The 11,204-nt window shown below is 46.4% G+C and overlaps 1 pseudogene; it reads left to right on the plus strand.

The window, feature by feature from the left end:
- The first annotated feature begins 1,047 nt into the window (after positions 1-1,047).
- LOC126176284 (Krueppel-like factor 7) lies at positions 1,048-2,333 on the plus strand (annotated as a pseudogene).
- The last annotated feature ends 8,871 nt before the right edge of the window (positions 2,334-11,204 follow it).

The following is an 11,204-nucleotide window of genomic DNA, read 5'->3' on the forward strand; positions in this document are numbered from 1 at the left end:
CCTTACAACACGTGACTCTCTGCCAAACGCAGCACTGTGGTCGATCTGGTTGATGAAACTCCCAGAAACATTACAACTATTACTCCTGCCCCTCACATCGTGCACGCTGGCCGAGAAACTGTTAGTGGGGGACTGCGCTTTCAAGATAATTCGCCAGCCCGAACTTTCATTTTACCTTCCAGCTTCCCCCAATCGGTCGAGTAACGTCAGCTCAGTACTGCCCCCTCCACCACCCTCTATAGGATGTCCTCGTCCACACAGCCAGCAGCCAGTGCAAGTGCTTCCATCAGGCGGCCTACACCATGAACCTCATGTTCTGCAGCCTGTACCCACTCGGGTGGTCTCGAGTGACGCACAGTGCAGTGTAGCTGCAACCCCTGGGTACTACCACAGCCACTCAACCGCACCCACGTTAACCATTACGCTGGTTTCACGCCAGGTTCGGCGACGCTGCTCGCAACTGTCACTCACCACATGTGGTGTCACTCACCACATGTGGTGGGAAACATGCAACGCGAGATGCATTAGGTGCACACCTTGCACAAAAAGTACACGGTGCCACAGTCATGAGCAGTCACCACATATCGCCCCACCTGTCAGCACATGCCTCTATGTACATGACTCCACCGCCAACCATAAGTTTTTGATTGACACTGGGGCTGACACAAGCATCATTCCCCCATCACATTGCACCTGCAAATCTGTGACCCTCGCCTACATTACTATGGGCCACAAATGATTCAAACATCAACGTTCTTGGTACAGCTCCCCTCACACTGAAATTATCCGCTGCTCCTCTTCCACTTGTCATTTTCTCAGCATGCACTGGCATCGGCCGCAGAGGCATGACACTTGCTGTTTATCTGTCTCTTGCTCTGGCACCAGCATTGCATACCATCGTATCATTGTTGCTTTCTGAAGAACGACCATCGCCACAGTGTTCAGCCTCAACACGCACAGTGATTGTTTTTCAACTCGACTGTTGTTTTAGATTTTTATGTTGGCCTTTCGTTTGTTTCAAGTTTGTTCTCATATACTGCAGACAAAATGGATAGCTTACCATCCAGAAATATCTTTAAGGGATTGCAGGATATCCACAACACTGGATACTTTTCGGCGCAACCTTTTCTCGAGGACTACTGGAATCAGACGTGCTAAGAGAGAGAGTGCTGCCTGAAGGAGGAGCCCCACGCACAGCGGCCCTTGGCAGCCCCGTGCCAGCCCCACCACCCCCGCAGCTGGTGGTGCCTGCAGCCACCACTAGCCCCGCTGCCACCAACGCTGCCGTCAGCAGGAGGACACCGGCCACCAGCCCACTGCTGGCTGTACCCTCAGCCATATCCTTCACCAGCGTGCCTGGAATCTCCAAGCACAACCTCCAACACACTACCACTGCTGCCGCCACCACCACCACCACCTCCAGATCTGTGACCACATCCAGCGCTCTCAGCACACCCACCTCTCGGCAGCACCGTCGGCACCATGACAACAACATTGGTCATATCTCTGCCAGATCGAGATGGCAGTTTCCTCTGATGCTGTGGGCTGACCACCATGGTGCACCGGGCAGGTCGCTGTCCGAGGACGAGGAGGCAATGGATGAGCTGGACATGGATGTGGATGTCGACATCGAGGAGGGTCTAGATAAGGTGGACAACAAGGAGGCAGAGCTGTTGTGGCAGAAGATGCTGGCAGGTGGCCGGCTCGTGTGACACGCTGCCACACTGCTGGTGCGCCAGGCCCTGTGCAGGTACCCCACCGACGCGGACGTCGACGGCGACAGCGACGCGGACGGCGACCTGGACACGGACGCACCCGACGATGACGTGGACCTGCTGTACGAGGTGGTGCAGCTGTTACTCACGCCGCTGTCCAGCCATGGCAACTCCTCCAGCAATTCCAGCTCCTCTTCCAGTGCTGGCAGCACCTCCATTGGGCAGATGGTGTTCTGCGTGTCAGTGTAACTGGCACATCACCATTACCATCAACACCATCACCTCCCATCCAGCGTGGCGCCAAACGCACCGCACATCACCCAAGTTCCCCTTGCGACATCAGCATGATGACTCGCCCGACTCCAAGTGCCAGTTCATGGGCTACAAGAAGGTCTACACCAAAAGTTCATACCTCCCTCAAGTTGCACCAGTAGACAGATACAGGTGAGAAGCCACACAAGTGCTCATGGGAGGGCTGCGGGTGGAGGTTCACCCGCTCAGACGAGCTGACAGCACTACCAGAAGCAAATAGGTGCCAAGCCGTTCAAGTACCGCCACTGCAACCGCTGCTTCTCGCGCTCTGACCACCTGGCACTGCACATGAAGCACCATATCTAGGCCAGGGCTCACCTCCGTACAACCCCCACTATCTCCGAGTCACTGCCACCCCCGAGCTGCTGCATTGTCGGCCGTGGATGAGCCTCTGCGTCCTCCATCCTCCCGGCGAAGAGGAAGACTGCCACCACCTTCCAGTGGGTTTCGATGACTCGTGATTCTTTTCCAGAAGTATTTTGTAAGGAAATGAAATGAAATGAGATTATGACATCGCTGGCCAGGAGGCCTCATACAGGGAACTTCAGTTGCCAAGTGCAAGTCTTACTTCATTCGACACCATATTGGGCGACTTGAGCGCCGGTGATGAGGATGAAATGATGATGAGGACAACACAATATCCAGTCACCGAGTGGAGAAAATCTCCAATCAGGAATCGAACCTGGGCCTGCTTGCATGGGAGGCGAGCACGTTACCACCCAGCTAAGCTGGTGGACAACTATAGGACACAAAGGATGCAGAAAAAGGAGAGAGAGAGATGAATTGTTAAGGAATTATGTATATATATATATATATATATATATATATATATATATATATATATATATATATATATATATGGGCCAGTCCATTTAGTGTTAAAAATATTAAACAACAGTCTTTCCAAGTGCTCGACACCAAGTGAATGACTTGGATTATGCCAAAAAGGGGTAAAAAACTATGATTAACTGCATAGCGATTCGAGTATAAAGTAAAGTAAAGAAAACGAATTTAACTGGAGAGTAATTATTTAAAAGGATAACGAAGAAATTTGATATCCAAAATAAGTATTGTAACGTTGCCATATCTGAGATGTTTTACCACTCAACATGTGAGTTGCATGAGACATTTGTCATGGCCAGTCAGCACTCTTGTGTGTGTGCATATTGTGCATTGCAACCCAAGTCCGTTAGTGAGTAGTTCCGCGGTATGCGTAGCATCTGTAGAGCTCCGGCCATCCTGATTTAGGTTTTCCGTGATTTCCCTAAATCGCTCCAGGCGAATGCCGGGATGGTTCCTTTCAAAGGGCGCGGCCGACTTTCTTCCCCGTCCTTCCCTAATCCGATGAGACCGATGACCTCGCTGTCTGGTCTCCTTCCCCAAAACAACCAACCAACCATCTGTAGAGCTCCATTGTGAGATGTGTGGAAAAGGAGATAGTTACACTGAAAAACGAAATTAAAGAAACTTGAAAAAAAGGAGAGAGAGTATGGTAACAATCTTCTAAGCAGGAGATAAAATTTAAAAAAAAATCAGGGTTCCTACCAAGAGATGTGCTACATGGTAATAATGCTCATAAAAGGTTTACATGAGGTGAAGCATATTTTTTGTCATGTGACGGTAAAGCAGTAGAGCAGGTGCGGGGTGGTGTGTTTGGGGGTGCGGTGAGCCCCACTTTGTGATTTGATGTGATGTGGTGTGTGATGTTGCACAACAACTCAGTGCGTGCAGCTTTACAATGCCCATATATCGGCTCTCATAAAGTGTTAGCACATGGAACGAACACATTTGACATCCTCCTACACGACTGACCTCTCACCATTTCAGTTCACCGACTGAAGCCAGCATGGACTGTTGCAGACGACGTTGTGGACGAGCCTGCCCCTGTCGAGCCACCTAAATCACTGCAACAGGTCTCTGCGACACCGACGTCTCACCGCCAGACCCCTGCTTGACAGTGGCTCCAACTCCACCCTGCCCAAGTCTGACCCTTGATGGCAAGGATACACCTGCCTCACTACTCACCCGTTTTTCCACTTTCCCTCCCAGCTCTTTCACCTTCCAAACAGATGTGTCCCGTTTTTCCCCAGATGACATCTCCCTACAGGTATGTGACAATTTCATTTTCATCCTTCACGCTTCTGCCCGCTCAGCCGACGACCCTCCCACCTCTTCCCTTTCTATAATCAAACAACTTCAACTTCCCCCAGGTGAAGAGAACAATCCGATCTCTTCCTTCATCGATGCTCCAGGCCTCCTGTCACCATCCCACTCACTCCTCCCCCCCCTGACTAATTCTGATGATCCACCCCACTCCCTCGCGAGTTGATTATTACAACCACACGTGTGGCATAAGGACTACGTCATTCCTTCCTCTCCCTCCCTCGCCCATCAGAAGCGACTCGCATGGGCCCTGCCTACAGATCCAGATGTACATATAGCTCCTGGATCTTCGCCTGTGTGCAGGGTCCTGATGCCCCTGCATAATTCCACAAGTGCTCTGCACTGCCAGGGGGAGGTCTCTGTGGCGGCACGCAATCGGTCGAGTGACCTATCTTTAGACTTCCATCTTTGTGGTTTGCAAGAGATATTCGCAGACCTTCAGTTCGTTGCGAACATGTGAATTGGAGTGACCGTGTGTTTATGTATAACCATTTAAGTGCTTATCTCTACATCTATACACATGGAATCTTAGTGCACTCATTTAAGTCATTGTACCTACTTCCACAAGACCTCAGTGTTTTAATGTACTTGTGGGTCAGGCAAACAATATTGTTAATCTCCCTCGCTTGTCACCCAATATCGACTTCCACTTCTACTGAGTATATCTACAAGTCCAGCTATGGTTGGAGAACAGCTTGAAACTGAAGATAACCAAACTCATCCGTCTGTCTCCAGTTCACATGAAATGACCGCCAGCTCCTGACAAGATATTACTACTGATTTCGTGCGGCTGACTCGAGGTTGCAGAAGAATATGTAAGAGTGTGAAGGCTGAATTACACTGCATAAGAATGTGTAAGACCTGTCGAGGACACAGCTGAACTAACGTGACTTGCGGTGCTTTGACAGATGATTTGGAGGACGGTTTCCTGCAAATAATTTCACTGACGGGAGAAAAACCAAAAACTATTTCATGTAGAGTAATGAGAGCCGCGCGGGATTAGCCGAGCAGTCTCAGGCGCTGCAGTCATGGACTGTGCGGCTGGTCCCGGCGGAGATTCGAGTTCTCCCTCGGACATGGGTGCCTGTGTTTGTCCTTAGGATAATTTAGGTTCAGTAGTGTGTAACCTTAGGGACAGATGACCTTAGCAGTTAAGTCCCATAAGATTTCACACATTTTTTTAGAGTAACGAGATTTGGGAATACATTAGTTTGGGTAACATATTTAAGTGATTAACATTGCAAGGTTACAGGTTAATCTAAGTGGGAAAGGAACCATTGCAAATGTGAATTGCTGGAACATTAATAACTAGTGTAAATGCCAGAATACTGAATGCAAGCATGTGAACATGCATGCATTGTCTTTTACATACGCTGGATGTCAGTGTGTGGGTTGGATTTCCATACCTGTACAGATCTGGTGATCGAGTTGGACAAGGCAACATGTCAATGCTCTATAAGCGTCTTGAGTGACAACAGCGGTATATGGACGAATGTTATCCTGTTAGAAAACACCCCCCGGAATGCTGTTCATGAATGGCAGCACAACAGGTGAATCAGCAGATTGAGGTACAAAATTGCAGTCAGGGTGCGTGGAATAACCACGAGAGTACTCCTGCTGACCTACGAAATCGCACCACAGACCATAACTCCAGGTGCAAGTCCAGTGTGTTTAGCATACAGACATTTTGGTCGCAGGTCGTTGGCATCCTTCAAACCAACACACGACCGTCACTGGCACCGAGGCACAACCAGCTTCCAACAGAATACACAACAGACTTGCATCCTACCTTCCAATGAGCTCTCGCTAGCCACCACTGAAGTCGCAAGTGATGGTGGTTTTGGGATCAGTAAAAAGCAAGCTATAGAGCGTCTGGCTCGGAGCTGTCTGTGAAGCAGTGTTGTTAGGAAGGCACTGCAAATGGATCATACAATCCACTATAAATATATCATACTACCGCTGAAAATATCAAACATTTTTATTTTTCGATCTACGCCCACCTACTACCATCTCGATATACGTTGATAGCAACAATAGGCCTATGTTCCATAGTTATAAAAAATTAACACTATTTAACAAAATGGAATAAAAATAATTAAGTCATTGCACGAACTGTTTTTACTTGTCTGGATGAATCTATTCACTGTCACTGACTTCAATATAATCGTCTGCTATGGCTGGAAACTTGGGGTCAACAGAAACATCCGATCTCACGCGTCGGCTTTGACCCGTGACGTAAGGGTGTTGTGGTGTGTGACGTCATTACGGCGCGGAGTTTGGCTTGTGAGTGTGGCGTGTTTGTAGATGTTGCCTCGTTGACGTTACCTTAGTAGGAGTTTTAGGGCCTGTAATATATAGTTTACCTTTTTACTGTACTTTTTGTTTTAACGTCGTCTATGAGTCTTTTATCAGTTTGCCATTAGATTGTTCAATCTTTATGGTCTATATGTTTTGTCGCTACTCGTTATGTCTAATGAATCAATATTGTTTCTTTCTTTTTTTTATTTGTTTCTTTTTTTTATCTTTTGATTGACCTACACATTGATCTGTAGCGTAGCCCTGAATACGAGGTTAGGTTGGGAGGTTTTTTTTTGGCGGGGGGGTCAGGGGGGGGGGCGCAGCCCCCCCCCCTGCCTGGCCTTGAGTACCACTTGTTTATTATTATCTTTGTTTGCTATCAATGTTAGCAGATTGTTCTTGTGAAACCTTTGTGTGTGTTGTTTTTCTATGTGTTTTCGTCTTGTCCTTTCCGCCATATTTGTGACGTCATGGGTCAAAGCCGACGGGTTAGATCGGACGCTTCCGTATTTCCGAAACTTGTCAGCTTCATCTGCACCGTTCGATGGGTATAGAACATTGGCCACTCTTTCAATCATGGACTTGATCGCCTGGAATGTAGTGCACCAGCTGTTAGACCTTTTGACGCAGTGATACCAGGAGGGTTCTATTCATTGTAAACGTAGACATCCGGTTTCTTAACTTCATTTTCATTCTGAGTATCTTGACGGAAATAATAATGTAAAAGGCAAAAAATTTAAAAAATAATATTCAGAATTAAGAAATTGCTATGTCTCCTCTTTCACTATTTCTCATTCATTAGATAATCTCGCTAGTAGCCCGTAGCGATGGTAAGAGTAGCAACCAAACAGCTTACAATCTTCTGGAAGTAATGATTTTTACCTTACCTGTATACTCGCTGTCATTCTACTGTGAAATGTAGAAGTGATAGTACTGCGAGGGCGAAGCCTGCTAAAGCACCATACAAATGCGCACCGTCATCGGATGGAATTTATCCAACCTGAAAAATATATACATTGTCCTTTAATTAGACCTGTTTTAACAGACAGAGAGACGGCATGGCATAACACTTTTCCATTTATAAATGACTTTAAACAAAAATTATTTTAGAACATATAGAGAATATTACTAAGAAAAGCCAAACTTACCTTGTGCCAAAATTTGTCAGGTTCAGGTTCCAAAGAAGCATCTACTGGAAGCATATCCAAGGGCAAAGAGCGTCATTCATCATCCACGTTTTGCATATGAGGTGGTTTAACTTGCGGTACAAGGTCTGCCAGTGTTGTTAAAGTTGGCGTAACTTCTTTGTTTGTCCGAGACAAGGCTCTTTTTGGAGATAATACAGATGATCATAAAATGTACAGCTCTTCTTCTTTTACATTCACGAATTAAGAAGCTACGGCATCTCTCCCTATATTCCCTTATAAAATGAGGCATGGCCACAACAGTTATCGACTTTACTGAGTCAAGCAGTTTTACACCTAAATATATAATGCTGATGTCCAAAAAATTGGTCTCATCTGCTGTTCCTACAAGACCCACAACAATTGTATCCAGAGATTCTGTTTCATGTAGTTAGCATAATGTCTTTGAAAGGTTTTTCCATTTGTTTCTTTAACCATAGCACTATAACTTTTGAAGATCGGAAGTAAGCATTCATTGTACTAAATTTGAGCAAATTTAAAACTTGGAAATAAAATTTAATAAATGGATCACGGAGCAAGTTTAGGATATGTTTCGTCTTGTTAACCTTTTCTGTTGTCCACTGATAAATAAAAAAATAAAATATTGCATCCCACTGCTCCAAAATTCGTTCGACAACAGAGAAGTGAAAGTCAATGACTTGCGCTGTATGTGGTATTTTATGTACATTAGCTGCGTATATTTTTGAAACTGAGCTAGCTGACATTGCCGCATGAAACTTAGTTTAAAGCAATTATATACCTCTACCGCAACTTCCACACAGTGGCTAGGAAGTGACGAAAGTGTAATAGACACAGCGCTAAAATTAACCTTACTGCTAAGTTCCCAGCGAGGCAAATGTATTGGACGTTCAACTCAACAATAATAACGTGATGTAGTTCATTGTTGCGCACTTGCTTCATAATCGCTTGACATTAACCTAATAATGCACAGAGAGCCGATGCAGGTGTTTATCGATGCGTGATGTTGCATGAGGGCAAGCATCCAGTTGGCAAGGCTTAAACGGGTTTCCATCGTCCATTAGCATGGCTGTCTGTACTTTTTCAGGCAGTTTGAGAAGTCATAGTGACCAGAGGAGCACGACATGGTAAGAGGTTTGTGTCGACTCAGAGGTGTAACCTGTGCCAGAGTGCTGATGGGGTATCGTGGCTCAGTGACATCTCAGCGATGGCTAGGTGGAGTTGTTGTTCAGGTGAACACGACAGCCATTGTAGTATGAGCGTCTTCACTATGTTGTATCTGTCAGTGGTTGGTGCATGCAATAGGAGGTCACTGATAAGCTCGGTGTTGGTGTGGAGGTGGTTCAAAAGCACCAAAAACTTTTCATGGTCATCTACGATCCCGGACGACTGCATCATGCACTCACAAGTGCGAACCATGCCTGCGGAGAATAAACTTGTAGTGGTGGCAGATGTAACTCGGTGTGCGGCTGGCAGTAATCTGCCTGGTGGTGAGGGGTCAGGACTTGTACAACATGGTTGTAATTGTGTGATGCTCATGGTATTGGTTCGTGAACACCATCTGATGGCGCTAGTAGAGGTGTCAGCTGTCATCGCAGCGCCGTAGTCTTGGTAGGTGTGTCAGTAATGTGGATGTCGTAACCAACTGTCATGGGACGTGGCACAGGAGTCGCAGCTGATGCGTTGGCATTGTGGCGGATGGTGTTGTAGTGGGGAACCAAGCAACGCAGCGCAATGGAGAGATCCTAATAGGTGGCAATCGTGGCAGATGGTGCAGGTGTAGGTCACCCAGCATGGCAGCTGTTGTAGGTATTTCATGTGTTCCCATGCTGTGTGGCTCACAGTTGCAATTAGGCTCACCATATTGTTATGCTGTGGTCACGAGGTATGAAAACCCTGCGCAGTTGCAGGGAGACAAGTGTGCCTACTGGTTGAGTGGCGTCACGTGGCAGGCGTGGCCCGGAGCACGGCACGGCTGTTGTCGGAGTGACATTGTCATGATGACCCGAGGCAGGTTGCGCCGCGGCTGTAACAAGTGTGATGTCATCCAAGTGACATACGATATGCCACAGAACATAAAGTTCAGGCATAGACTATGGAAAAACATGGCCTGGCATTGTAAGGTCACTTGTAGGACAGATTTGTCTGCATAAACCCGTAAATATCAGTTCTCTTCAGGGCAGGCGGTCACATATCTACATCTACATCTACATCTATACTCCGCGAGCCACCTTACGGTGTGTGGCGGAGGGTACTTATTGTACCACTATCTGATCGCCCCTTCCCTGTTCCATTCACGAATTGTGCGTGGGAAGAACGACTGCTTGTAAGTCTCCGTATTTGCTCTAATTTCTCGGATCTTTTCGTTGTGATCATTACGCGAGATATATGTGGGCGGTAGTAATATGTTGCCCATCTCTTCCCGGAATGTGCTCTCTCGTAATTTCGATAATAAACCTCTCCGTATTGCGTAACGCCTTTCTTGAAGTGTCCGCCACTGGAGCTTGTTCAGCATCTCCGTGACGCTCTCGCGCTGACTAAATGTCCCCATGACGAATCGCGCTGCTTTTCGCTGGATCATGTCTATCTCTTCTATTAATCCAACCTGGTAAGGGTCCCATACTGATGAGCAATACTCAAGAATCGGACGAACAAGCGTTTTGTAAGCTACTTCTTTCGTCGATGAGTCACATTTTCTTAGAATTCTTCCTATGAATCTCAACCTGGCGCCTGCTTTTCCCACTATTTGTTTTATGTGATCATTCCACTTCAGATCGCTCCGGATAGTAACTCCTAAGTATTTTACGGTCGTTACCGCTTCCAATGATTTACCACCTATGGCATAATCGTACTGGAATGGATTTCTGTCCCTATGTATGCGCATTATATTACATTTATCTACGTTTAGGGAAAGCTGCCAGCTGTCGCACCATGCATTAATCCTCTGCAGGTCTTCCTGGAGTACGTACGAGTCTTCTGATGTTGCTACTTTCTTGTAGACAACCGTGTCATCTGCAAATAGCCTCACGGAGCTACCGATGTTGTCAACTAAGTCATTTATGTATATTGTAAACAATAAAGGTCCTATCACGCTTCCTTGTGGTACTCCCGAAATTACCTCTACATCTGCAGATTTTGATCCGTTAAGAATGACATGTTGTGTTCTTTCTTCTAGGAAATCCTGAATCCAATCACAAACCTGGTCCGATATTCCGTAAGCTCCTATTTTTTTTCACTAAACGTAAGTGCGGAACCGTATCAAATGCCTTCCTGAAGTCCAGGAATACGGCATCAATCTGCTCGCCAGTGTCTACGGCACTGTGAATTTCTTGGGCAAATAGGGCGAGCTGAGTTTCACATGATCTCTGTTTGCGGAATCCATGTTGGTTATGATGAAGGAGATTTGTATTATCTAAGAACGTCATAATACGAGAACACAAAACATGTTCCATTATTCTACAACAGATTGACGTAAGCGAAATAGGCCTATAATTATTCGCATCTGATTTATGACCCTTCTTGAAAATGGGAACGACCTGCGCTTTCTTCCAGT

This window comes from Schistocerca cancellata, chromosome 3, assembly GCF_023864275.1.
Source record: "Schistocerca cancellata isolate TAMUIC-IGC-003103 chromosome 3, iqSchCanc2.1, whole genome shotgun sequence".
NCBI classification, from domain to species: domain Eukaryota; kingdom Metazoa; phylum Arthropoda; class Insecta; order Orthoptera; family Acrididae; genus Schistocerca; species Schistocerca cancellata.